Source organism: Schistocerca nitens, chromosome 1 (assembly GCF_023898315.1).
Source record: "Schistocerca nitens isolate TAMUIC-IGC-003100 chromosome 1, iqSchNite1.1, whole genome shotgun sequence".
Taxonomy (NCBI): domain Eukaryota; kingdom Metazoa; phylum Arthropoda; class Insecta; order Orthoptera; family Acrididae; genus Schistocerca; species Schistocerca nitens.
The window spans coordinates 204,513,944-204,527,566 of NC_064614.1; the positions used below are offsets into that span (position 1 = coordinate 204,513,944).

General features: G+C 43.2%; 1 protein-coding gene and 1 non-coding gene across 2 annotated transcripts in view; one reads left to right on the top strand and one right to left on the bottom strand.

The window, feature by feature from the left end:
- The window catches only part of LOC126245881 (uncharacterized), a 695,521-nt gene that overhangs the window by 581,358 nt on the left and 100,540 nt on the right, over positions 1 to 13,623 (top strand). The gene's annotated exons all lie outside the window — the stretch shown is intronic.
- On the bottom strand, positions 10,057 to 10,128 carry Trnap-ugg (transfer RNA proline (anticodon UGG)). Its single transcript has one exon. It is a non-coding gene; the product is annotated as a tRNA-Pro (tRNA).

The following is a 13,623-nucleotide window of genomic DNA, read 5'->3' on the forward strand; positions in this document are numbered from 1 at the left end:
ATCGCGAAAGCGTTACGGAGATGATAGATAAACTCCAGTGGAAGACTCTGCAGGAGAGACGCTCAGTAACTCGGTACGGGCTTTTGTTAAAAGTTTCGAGAACAGACCTTCACCGAAGAGTCAAGCAGTATATTGCTCCCTCCTACGTATATCTCGCGAACAGACCATGAGGATAAAATCAGAGAGATTAGAGCCCACACAGAAGCATACCGACAATCCTTCTTTCCACGAACAAAACGAGACTGGAATAGAATGGAGAACCGATAGAGGTACTCAAGGTACCCTCCGCCACACACCGTCAGGTGGCTTGCGGAGTATGGATGTAGATGTAGACCTACATACATCGAGGCGATAAGAGTCATGGCATGGCGATTGGCACATATACACGTACACGAGATATAAAAGGGCAGTGCATTGGCGGATTTGTCATTTGTACTCAGGTGATTCATGCCAAAAGGTTTCAGACGCGACCATTTCCGCACGACGGGAAATGTCCGCAGCTCGTGCTCTAGTGGCTAGCGTTGCTGACTCTGGATCACGAGGCCTCGCGTTCGGTTCCCGGCCGGGTTGGGATTTCCTCGCCCGGGGACTGGGTGTTTGTGTTATTATTATCATCATCATCACGACGGGAAATGGTAGTGAGAGCTAGATGCATGGGGCATTCCATTTCGGAAGTCGTTAGGCATTCAGTACTCCGAGGTCCACAGTGTCAACAGTCTGCCAAGAATACCAATTTTAAGAAGGCATTACTTCTCACCATGGAAAACGCAGTAGTCGATGGCCTTCACTTAACGACCGAGAGCAGCGGCGTTCACGTAGACTTGTCAGTGTTAACAAACAACAAACATTGCGTGAAATAACCGCAGAAATCAAAGTGGGACGTACGACGAACATATCTGTTAGGAGATTGCAGCGAAATTTGGGGTAAAGGGTTATGCCAGCAGACGATCGACGGGGGTGCCTTTGCTGACAGCACTGCATCGCCTGCAATCTCTCTCCTGGGATCGTGACGATTGTTGTTGTAGCCTAGACGACTGGTCAGATGGGTCCAGATTTCAGTTGGTAAGAGCTGCTCGTACGCTTCGAATGTGGCACAGACCTCACGAATCCACGGACTCAAGGTTGTCAACAAAATCGCTGTGCAAACCGGTGGTGGCTCTATCATAGTGCGGGTCATGTTTACATGGAATGGAGTGGTTCAGCTAAACCTATGGTTGACCGCGTATATTTATGGTCGGCTACTTGGAGAACATTTGCTGTCAAACAACGACGTAATTTTCTATAGAAGATAATGCGCTTTGTCACCAGGCTACAATTTTTCTCGAGTCATTTCAAGAACATTCTGGACAATTCGAGCGAAATTTGGCCACCCATCGAATATTTATGCGACGTAATTGAGGGCTCACTTCGTGCACAAAATCCTGCACCGGCAAATCTTTCGCAATTATGACTCCTGCAAAGGCAGCATAATTTCTGCAGGGGTTCCCAACGACTTGTTGAGTCCACGCCACACCGAGCTATTGCACTACGCCGGGGAAAAGGAGGTCCGACACGATATTAGGACGTAAGCCAGGACTTTCGTGAGTCACTATTGCCACCAAGAATAACACCGAAAGTATGATAGGGGCTGAAAAGTTTGTTGGACAAAATTTACAGCGGGGGCCATAATATGACATTGGTTTTTTGTTGATAGGTACGGTCGCTTCAAGTATGGTCAACTTTGTGTTTTTAAATGGGGTGCTATAGTCTGTTACGTATTTTCTGATAGCGGCTATCGAGATGAATCTGATGTGTAACAGTAAGGTCAACGAAGGCCACAAAGCTGGCATGAACGTCCATTTACAGAAGGTGTTCGAAGTGATGACCACTGGTGTAATTGCAGTGCTGCAATCTTCTTATCGTGGATTGAGTGGTATTCCTTACCACATCGGCACTTACCAAAGCACATGCTCTGAACATTCTCTCTCGCCTATCTTCAGGTGTAGTTGGAACACCTTTATAAACGACGTCTTTTACGAATACGCACAAGAAAAAATCCAGACGCGTCAAGTCTGGCGAACGAGCCGGCCACGACACATCTCCTCCGCGTCCAGTCCAACGATTCCGGAATTGTCCCTGCAACTCATTTCTAGCCATCAGCGAAAAATGTGCCGGACACCCATCGTGTTCATACCACATTCTGTTCCTTGTTCCTAAAGCTATTTCTTTCAATAACAGACTTAATGTTTCTTGCAGGAATGTGGTGTACTTCCTACCATTATGATTTCCTTCGATGAAATAGGGACCTATACTTCTGTCCTCCCGAATTAAACACCATTCACCGACCACGGTTTTTGGGGTGCAACGTGGATTTTCAGTTGCCCACTAATGCATGTTATGCAAATTAATATTTGCATGGTTCGTGAATGTATCCTCGTCGGTAAATAACATCAAACAATAAATATGTCCTCCCTCTGAATCTGAAGTTGAGTACATCGGCAGAATTCAAGGCGACGCATGCAATCCGTACCATTTAATTCTTGGTGGAGATTGATTTGGTAAAGGATGATATTCATGGCGATGCAGAACACGAACAACACTACTCTGGCACATGCCAGATTACCTTGCGATTTCACGCAAACTAACACAAGGATCTCAAACCACAGTGACATGAGTACAAATTTCCATTTCCTCGTTAGTAACTTTCCTTTGCCGGATATGTTTCTGATGCGTTAAAGATCCAGTTGTTCTCAATTTATCATACACATATTTAAATGTACGACGTGTAGGGTGAGTAGGCTGAGGATATCTTTCAGCGTATGTCTCTAGCTCTCACTGAATTTCGTTGGCATTCTCCGGAGATGAGAAGCATAGCGACTTGTTCTTCGAAGGAATACATCATTTACATTTGCTTGACTGACTTGACTTAGCGTTCCTAATAGTGTTGTATTGCGAAACCGAAGAATGGTTTTTACATGTCAATGGCACGTTAGATGGATACGCCGTATTCGGCGAATATTTACTATTTGCGCTATATACGAGAGAGAATTGTCAGAGCATGTGCTTCGATAAGTGCCGAAGTGATAAGGAATACCACTCAATCCATGATAAGAACATTGCAGCACTGCATTGATGCCAATGGCCATCACTTCTAACACCTTCTGTAAATAAACGTTCACGCCACCTTTTTGACCTTCGCTGACCTTCAAAGACCTTACTGTTACACAACATTGGGTTTGTCTCGATAGCCGCTGACAGAAAATAAGTACCAAACTATAGCATCCCAATTAAAAAAAAAAACAAAGTTGACCTTCATATTTCTGACACGACTCCCCCTTGCAACAAAAAACCGACGTCATATTATGACCCCCGTTGTCCCGTGCACCATTTGTCCCACAAACTTTTCAGCTACTATCATACTTTCGGAGCTATTCTAGGTGGCAATAGTTAGTGACTCACCCTGTATACAGCACTGATAATGTTACGCATCAGTTGACAAGTGTGTTATATATTTACCAAATTACGTTTCGGGACTGTTATCTCATTATTAAGTACTAAAAGACGTTTCCACGTCGCAAGGTAATCTGGCATGTGCCAGAGTAGTGTTGTTCGTGTTCTGCATCGCCATATTGCAACACTACACATGCTGACAACCAAGCAAATATCTTTTTGTCTTTATCGTAACATAGCTTCAAGTTTTTATGCCGTTAGGCAAAGCCAAAAATTAAAATCCAGCAGCAAACATGTATTGTCAAACATAAAACCCTTCCTTGACCATATCTTGTTGGCGTATCATACTCTCAAAGAGCTCAGTTGTAATATAAAGGCAGCTAACTGCCTTCACCTACAAAAGACAGTACTATCTTGCGACGCATATATCACAGCCTCAAAAATGATACTGCTTACCGTAAAATTTTTTAACTGTATGTCTAGTCCTAGAATATCTTAAAAATAATAAGGCACTTACGTTGCAAAGTTTCCATCCACATATGAGAAGAATCCAAAGGAAAGGTACCTAAAAGCACTCTGTGTATAATTCAAGTCTTCACTCAAAAGTAATCACCAAAGGGCCGAGCACAACTATACCACTCTTTCCGCGAGCTGAAGGATTGACTGTTCCCGGAATTCCTGTGGCTGTGAGAGGAGCCAGTCCTGCACTGTGTCCTTCAGCTCGTAGTCCAAGTTGGGCAGACAAACACATGAAAGTTCCAGGGCGACATGTCCGGGCTGTAGGGCGGATGTTCAGGCTGCTCCCAACTGAACTTGGCCGTTATACTTTGTGTGACCTTGCAGACGTGTGGACGCGCGTTGGCGTGGAGCACAATCAATCCCTTCGTGAGCACCCCTGGCGGTTTGATTTTGTTGGACTTATGTAGGCTGTGGAGTGTCTCTCAGTAATAGTCACTGTTAATGGTTTTTCTGTGCTCGAGGATTTCGATGAGTATCAGACCTCAGATGCCGAAAAAGATGGTGAGCGTCACCCTGCTTGATGAGGGTACAGCTTCGAATTTTTTAGGAGGAGGTGACGACGCATGCTTACATTGCATGCTGACCCTAGATGTCTCACTACAGTATCCCAAACTAATGGTTCAGTGGGCCCACAAGTGCTCCTTCGGCACTTCAGTCTCTTCATTTAACATGCTGACACATTTCTCTCCTACCGCGTAGATAACCTTGAAAGGTCTCTGTTGGATTCCTTTCATGTTAATTACTTAAATCTGTTGTCATTTACGGCATACACTCCACTTCTAAATATACTGTGATGTTTCTGACTCTATCTGGGAGGAGACTGAGCAGTGGAACGTGTTACTTTTACACATAATAAAGAACGATCTGTCACACTACTACACTTTAAAACACAGTTGATATGTAATTCATGTCACACAGTCTCATACGGAACCTACATTCACTTTCTTTTATATACTGTATATGATAAGGTACTGTCATCCCCCTTTCCTTCTGTGTGAAAGGATGAATGAGCAAATGTATTTATAGTTGCATGCTTGATGGTAGCAGACAAGCCTGTCTGCTAGAGAACAGTAGGACCAACGTCGGAACAGGTAGCTACGCTTTCTAAAAGCAAAGAGGTTTCTATTCTTAGTATGGTCCTGTCTGTCCCTTGTCATGTTGGTATAGGTCACTTCTGTTTGTATCTGTGAAGCACCCTCGGTAGGGGCCCAGGCCAGTCAGTCCGCGGCGAGCGTCTGAAGTGGTAAGATCTCCGGCTAAGCACGTCTCTGCTAAGTCCATAGGACAATGGATCTTAAGTTCAGGCCTAACTGAAAATTTAATCACCTTTATTTCAGGTTTAGATCTAAAACATCTAATGTTATCTTAAATTACAACGCAGTGTAATTCGAGTGTGAAGTTCAGAATATCTTCCAGTAGTTGCTTAGTCACTACTTTGTGAGCAAAGTGGAACCACGTGTTGAGGATCCGTAACTCTATGATCATCAATCTTAAATGCGAATGTGCGTGAGATTATAACGTCTCGTCTTGCCAATATTTTTGAATATAGCAACTTTTCTTTATCTTCAGCCCACGTGGAGTGTACTTTGTGAGACCAGTACCACGTGCTTATACAATTGTTTGACCCATCAGGTTAATAGTAAGACGATAGTAACCAGTTCGAGGTTTTTCTTTTGTAAATTGCGTTTCGATGTAATTTATTTTAATCATCAAAATTATTGTGGAGTTACACTCTTTGTGTAAACCAAGTTGACGTGAAGCGTGTGGTGTAAGCATCAAAGTAGCCCTCAGCTATTCTTTTCGGGTAGATTTCACAGAGAGTTAGTATGAATTTAGTATACCAGTGTGTGGTAATTTCATGACAGACAGGATGGCGCTACGAACGTAACTTCTTTGGGTGAAAATTGAATCGGTTGGTTGTGGTTAATTTCCTCTTGCATATGTTTCAACGTTATTCGTGTGTTATTTTATGAATGCAGTGTTGTATGCAGTCTCCCAATCTTGGCTCCATACTTGATGTGTTCCGTAACATTACGAACTCACATTTTCACAATCCTAAATAAGTTTAGTTATGAATCAAGTTTAATATGCTGAAATTTTAACGGAACAATGATCAGTGTTAAAATAAATGTCCAAATATAAACTGATTTATTTCTTTTTATTTAAATTCTCTTTTTATATATATATCACCGGTTGTCATAAGATGACTATTAAAAGATTATAATTAATGTTAGTCTGGTTGGGAATTTGGTAAGCTAGACTGGATACCTGGTGAAACAGTTGCTCAGTAATGCAAGGATAACTTCCCCAGATAGCTCACAGCTTTTAACCCGCTTTTATTGTCTTGAATATCAGCACCGCTTTCAGAAGAGCTTAATGCATCAACATTACAACCTCAACTTACTCAAATTTGACAGAAACCTCCCTTTAAAAAAAAATGCAATACACTCATGCTGCCTGTGATGCTACCCAACGAATACTGCTCATTCTTGAGGTGCTTCGCCACCGCCGATGAGCCACTCTATTATTATGCTCTTTAAATCTCATTTTAAAGTTTATTCACATTTGCCCCAAATACTTTATTTAACAATCCTGATACTTTACTTAATAAACTCCCAATTTCCGTATCCAGTGCTCCCCCGTGCCAATCTTATGCTTCAGTCATGTCTGGAGATGCCCCAGACAGCAGTTGGATACCACCCTGAATGTCGCCGGCGATACGGCCCGACAACCACGAGTGATGGTCTGGGGGCCATTTTATTTCAAGACAGGATCTCTTTGGTTGTCATCGGCGGCACCTTTACAGCAAAGTGGTACTTCGATGGTATTCTACGCCTCCGTTTCTTGCCCTTCACGGCGAGACATCTGACCTTACATCTCAGCAAGATAATACCCGTCCGCACACGGGTTGACTTTCACCTGCTTGCCTTCGTGCTTGCCAAACCCTATCTTGGCCACCAAGGTCGCCAAATCCGTCCCCGTTTGAAGCATTATGGTCAAGGCCTTCTAACCTGCTCGGGATTTTGACGATCTAACGCGCCAATTGGACGGAATTTGGCACGGTATCCCTCAGGTGGACATCTAAAAACTCTGTCACATCAATGTGAAACTCAATGACTGCTTGTATAAGGCTAGAGGTGGACCAACGAGTTACTGACATGCTCAATTTGTGAAGCTCTTGCTTTTGAACATATCGTCGATTTTTTTTCTGAAATTGTAATCAATTATTTGTTTGTACGTGTTTTGTCTACCGATTTCCGTCTCATTCGGATAATTCCTTCGTGTTGCGTTTTTCTTTTTGTTGTTGTTTTTGTTTTAGAGTGTATCTTGTTTTTAATCAAATTTTACGATGCCTGCCACTCGGTAGCATCGCCAGGAAATAGTCGTAGTGTGTTGTTAGCCATAACCGATAAATCGTTTAGGCATACTGAAATCATTTTCAGTTTTATAAACGCTTCTATGTGGCACACCCGATCGCTTCTGTTGAACAATACGACGTAATGGGTTGTATTACTCAAAACGTCTTAGCGGCAATATGTATTTTTATATTGCGCATGGTCGTACCTTGACTATCGGTCAACAATGTGGTCGTCGAAACTCGTTGGGAAAATTAAGATGGAATTTCTCTTCGCTTGCGTCTATTATTTCCAAGATAACTCTTCTCCTTCTTGTCGTCAGTGTTTACTGCGTCTAGGACGGACTCTACTGTACTCAAATTTGGCAGATTTATTTATATTTAACTTTGAGGTGCCCTTCTTGTCGTCGCAGCCGTCGGTTGCCTGAGGAAGGGAAGTCAAGAGAACCCGTCTGAGAACTCTGAAAACTCAGTTGTATGTGTAATCGTATTTTAACTGTTTGTGTATCTTGTTTCCTGAGACGGAAAGTGGGGACCAGCCCAGCATTTGTCTAAACGAGCACGAGAACCCGCCGAAAAAGCAGATTCAGGCTGGCCAGGGCATCAACCGCCGTCGTTAATCCGACCCACGGGTTCCGTCTGTCTCCCCCTCACCTCCCATCTCGCAAGCTGGCGCGATGCAGAATACACTACACGAGCACGTTTTGTTTCTAAAGGAAAGTTATGAAAAAAAGCAAGCTGTGTTTCATGACGAGTGGTTTTTCCTGTAACCGCGTTTTTTCTTTGATAGCTTCTTTCCCCCACGAACGTCGTAAGGATAAGAGTTTAAAATATGCCCAAGCATCTAGTGCAGACTACGTTGGATACATAGGTCTGTAATTCCGTGCGTTCGGTGTTTTAATCTTTTTAAAAACGGGAGTGCCCTGCGCTCTTTGCGAGTTTGTTGTTGTTTTTTGGGGAAGGAGACCAGACAGCGAGGTCATCGGTCTCATCGGATTAGGGAAGGACGGGGAAGGAAGTCGGCCGTGCCCTTTGAAAGGAACCATCCCGGCATTTGCCTGGAGCGATTTAGGGAAATCACGGGAAACCTAAATCAGGATGGCCGGACGCGGGATTGAACCGTCGTCCTCCCGAATGCGAGTCCAGTGTCTAACTCTTTGCCAGTCAATCGAAATTGTTCATTGCGGGAAAGATTCTTAACAAATACAGGTTATGGAAACACGAATTCCGTGAGAGCTTGATGCCTTGTTTGACTTTGAATTATTTTTCAATAGCGAGAGACATTTATGCCACATTTCAGCCCACGTTTTAATTCTCATGTTTTATTATACAGTATCTGAAGGCGCACACTGTTGCTAAGTTAGCGAGCAGTCAAGACCGGTAGACCTACCCATCCCACAGAGCTGTAGATGGCCACGAAGCTTGGGAAAGACGGAGCGAATATTTAGAAGCAGTAACTAACCGCGGCGTATGCAGAGACAGCAGTAATTCACCTACTTGGTTTGTAGCCAAGCGCATAACTTTGATTATTTATGTTTACAGTCTGAATGTTTGTACAGACTTCCAACGATGCTGACGACGTTATACACACTGACGACGTTCTAGTTATGATTTCAGTAACGCTAAATTCGCGCTCAGAGCTTAATTAAAGATTTCATTTAACGTTATAAATCGTTGGCGGACAGAACCGAGCAATAACAAGCGCGCCCTGAGAGGGCAGGCGCGAAACAGATAAGCTAGCTCCCAAGTTCGTGACTAGCTTTCATGCTGGCATTGTGTATGTCTCACAAGTTCTATTATGATGTATCTAGAATGAAATTTTCACTCTACAGCGTAGTGTGCGCTGATATGAAACTTCCTGGCAGATTGAAACTGTGTGCCGGACCGAGACTCGAACTCGGGACCTTTGACTTTCGCGGGCAAGTGCTCTACCAACTGAGCTACCCAAGCACGACTCACGCCTCGTCCTCACAGCTTTACTTCTGCCAATACCTCGTCTCCTACCTTCCAAACTTTGCAGAAGTTCTCCTGCGAACCTGATGTGCTTTAATGTAAACTAAAGTTTAAAACAGCTTCAAGAAACGTTTGTAAATTCAGTCTAGAAATAACTGACGCCGACATCACGTTCTTACTGCAAGTTGATATTTCGTGGTATTCAAATTATATGAAAGTATTATTCGGTCTGGGAAACATCTGCGTTCGGTTTCGTACAGATCTCAAAATCATGGGGAGATATTTTTGTGAGCCTTCATAGTACTGCCATCAAAATCGTGTTGAGATGTTTTTGTGAACTTCCATGGTGCTCTATAATAGATTATTATAACATGCAATCTTTTGTGCAAACATTGCTGTTTGACTAAGACTCATTTTCCCGATTATGAGACCGAGAGAATCACGCACCCTAACGCTTGAGTTGCCTACAAATAGCAGCCCATTTCTTTCCCTCTGTTGGCTATCGGACTCGCCGAAAGAAAACCCGCTTCTCGGGCAAGCCAGGCAAGACCTGATATTGATCGGAGACCAGGCCAGCAAATTCATAGAGAGGGAAACATGCTATATGTTGTGGTTAACACTTACTTTCATTTTACCAAAGACCAAAATTTATGGCCTCTAGCCACATGAGGAAAACACAGCTAGTTGGGATCGGTAAACACATAAACTTCTTGTCAAACTTTCCTTCAGTATATACAAACGAAAGAAAAGAGTTAATTTTGAAAGCGAGCACCTTTTTTTCAGCCATGAGAAAAAGAGAAGGGCTCAGCCGGGATTTGAACCCGGGACCTCCTGCACCCAAAGCAGGAATCATACCCCTAGACAACTGAGCCCGTTAGATAAGATTTGTGAAAGCATCCCAGTTCTTGCGCGCGGTTCGTTCTCTGCGTGGCTGTCGAGTTGTGAAGCGGTGTCTGGCCTCTAGCTGTACAACTAGCACACGTACATGCATACATTGCCTGTCACGCTACACGCATGTCACAACGTATTACTCCACACACTTGAATACCACGTTTACTTTCATCTCATCATCTTATAGCTGCTACCGGATTTGGTTAGTCAATTGTCTCAGTGGGAGCGCTTATCTATAACATAAAGACGAAATGCGATGCAGTTCAATAGCCAGTAATCGCTTTTTTTACAGATATTTTGTAAGATTTTTGCTGATTTAACTGTGAGTTCTTGGTAAAACATTGTAATTATTACGAAAGAAAAAGCTGCATGAAAACACACATTTCACTGTGAAGAGAAAAGGTTTAGACATAATTTTCGTGGACGTCAGTATATATATTAGGGACAGTGAAATGAGAACGAGACAAATGGAAAAAGTAAGCAAACTGTTTATTATTTCAAAAGTAATCTCTTAAAGTTAATACATTTATCTCACTGTGAGACAGGACGGCCAATACCTTCATGAAAAAATGTTTGGAATGATGGCTGTTGCCAAGGCGTGCACCTCTTCATCCGAAGCAAATCGACGGCCCGCTGCTCATTGACTTCCTGGAACACGTCGCCACAATTAACTCACACCGGAACGTGGACACTTCGCAAAAACTAAAGCCCCCCCCCCCTCCCACCAAGCCCAAACGCCCGGGAATGTTGACGGACGGGGTCATTCTGTTGCAGGATAATGCCCGCCACATGCTGCCAAAGATGTTTCGCCTGCGCTGCACAAGTGTCGCTGGGAAGCCCTTACACGATCTCCATACTGTCCCGATCTCTCTCCATGCGATTTCCACGTTTTTGGAGTCACTGAGAAATACATCCGTGACCTAAGAAATACATCCGTGACCGTCGATTAGCTTCGGACAAAAAAGGTGCACCCCTGGGTACAATCATGTTTCCGTAGGCAAATCAAACTTTTTTCTATGAAGGCATTGGCCGTCTTGTTTCAAAGTGGGATAAATGTATTAACAGTTATGGTGATTTCTTTCGAAATAGTCAACTTTTTTCCGTCTGTCTCGTTCTCATCTGACAGACCATCATACGTCCACTTACGAAGCCAAAAATTTAAAATACAGCTTACACCTTCACAGACTACATTACAGCTATTTTAGAACTTCCAAAAAACCATAAACATGCTGCCTTCCACTTTATTGTGCAACATTTACTTTCACACAGTGGTAGCCTAAATTCCAAGCAAGAAAAGATGAGTGTTGCCTCGTTAACAGATAGTTCACGAGAATAGGCAACATCTTGGATGTACAAGGTATTTAGTCATCTACTTTATCATGGAGTCAATAACCAAGAATCCGTTTAATTAAACAGATATTCCCCATAAATGAAGGGGGGAGTATTTAAAATCACTTGTCAGCAATGTGGCTGGTGCTACATATGAATAATAATAGAGCTGTATTTCGACACAGACTGAAGGACCCTCACGATGCTGGAAAGAAACAGCCTCCAGCTCTATGAAACATTTTTTAGAAATTAGCCATAAATATTCCACAGATGTCGAAAAACTGCACTCGTAATAGAGGGAACAGATACTTTCCAGAAATCTTAGTATATAAAAAATCACAAGGGCCACAAATAATTGCTACTGAATGATCAAACGGAATTTGCTTTCTCTCAGTTTCAGAATAGATAATGGAAAGGTCTCTTCCACCCATCCTATGTTGTTCAGGTATCTGATTTGCACCAAGTCTTCTGGCCTTGAATGCTGTGAGTATTACAGCAGTAGACTTGTGTACTAAATATCCCCCCTCCCTCCCCCCCTTTTCATTTTGGTTCAGTGATAAACTATGAATTTAACCTGAACCCAAGTTCGAATTTACACCACCACTGCCTCCTATTATCATTTAATTTATTGTTAAGCAGGATGAGTCACCTAACATTACCACTGGAATCACCTTCCAAACCACAACAAACACTGAATAACCAATTCCACAGACTGAAAGTGAGGAGAGGGCCTGGTGGAATTGGTTAATACAAACCATTGAGAAGTGCACGTAAGTATGATTTTCAACACGTACTTATGTTTTTTAAATGGAAACCTGTTATTTTTAGCACAACTGAAAATAGAAACAAATACCTAATCAATGCCGTTTCTTACATTGTAAAATGTTAAGTACACCCGGAGTAATTTGTAAACGTTATGTTGACGCTTGAAACCTCAGATATTCAGTCACGTGCTGTAAGAAACAAGATCTGTAGGGGTATGTTTACGAGTTTGGCTGTCTCAGTGTCTGCATGTAGCGCTTGCTGAATTAGTCCTTGTACCAGAATAACTGTAGTACACCGATGTTGCGGGACGTCTGCGATAGTGTACTGAGTACAAGTAAGAACAGAAGTACGCACAGTAGAAACGTGAGAGGGTCGCAAGTACAACAGTGTGTACAGTGTTGTAAGAACTGTGAAAATGGTTTATTCTATCTCTGAAAAGACAGAGATGATACTCATCTATGGCAAGTGTAGACAAAATGCAGCTGCAGCCTGCATGTTGTACGCAGAAAAGTTCCCGGACAGAGATCATCCAACGCGACGCACATTTGAAAACATCTACAAACAATTGTATGCAACAGATATGGTCGTAACTCGCACACGGGTTCGTAACAGACCCGTCACAGGAGCAGCAGGAGCAGTTGGTATGTTAGCTGCTGTTGCCGTGAACCCACCCGAGTCACGTGACATCACTAGAGGCAGTGCAATTAGTCAAAGTAGTGTAACGCGCATACTTCATCGTCACAAATTCCACCCATATCATGTGTCGCTGCATCAGCAATTACATGGAGATGACTTTAATAATGGAGTGAATTTCTGTCCACGGGCATTAACAGAGAATGCGTTGCAGTTCTACCTGTTTACCGATGCAGCAGGTTTCTCAAGCCACGGTGCAGTGAATTTACGGAATATGCATTACTGGCCTCTGACAATCCTCGCTGGCTTCGACAAGTAGAGCGACCATCTCTACATCTACATATCTACATCTCTATATCTACTCCGCTAGCCACCGAGCGGTGTGTGGCGGAGGGCACAATTCGCGCCAAATTCATATCCCCCCCCCCCTGTTCCACTCGCGGGTCGCGCGAGGGAAAATCGACTGTCTGAACGCCTCAATACGAGCTCTAATTTCCCTTATCTTTGAATGGTGATCATTGCACGATTTGAAATTTGGTGGTAATAATGTATGCTCTACATCCTCGGTGGAGATCGGATTTCGGAAATTAGTGAGCAGCCTCTTTCATTGAGCGCGCCGTCCATCTGCAAGTGTGTCCCACTTCAAACTTTCTATGCGATTTGTAACGCTCTCGCGATGGCTAAATGTACCAGTCACGAATCTTGCCGTTCTTCTTTGGACCTTCTGAATCTCTTGAATCAGACCCAAC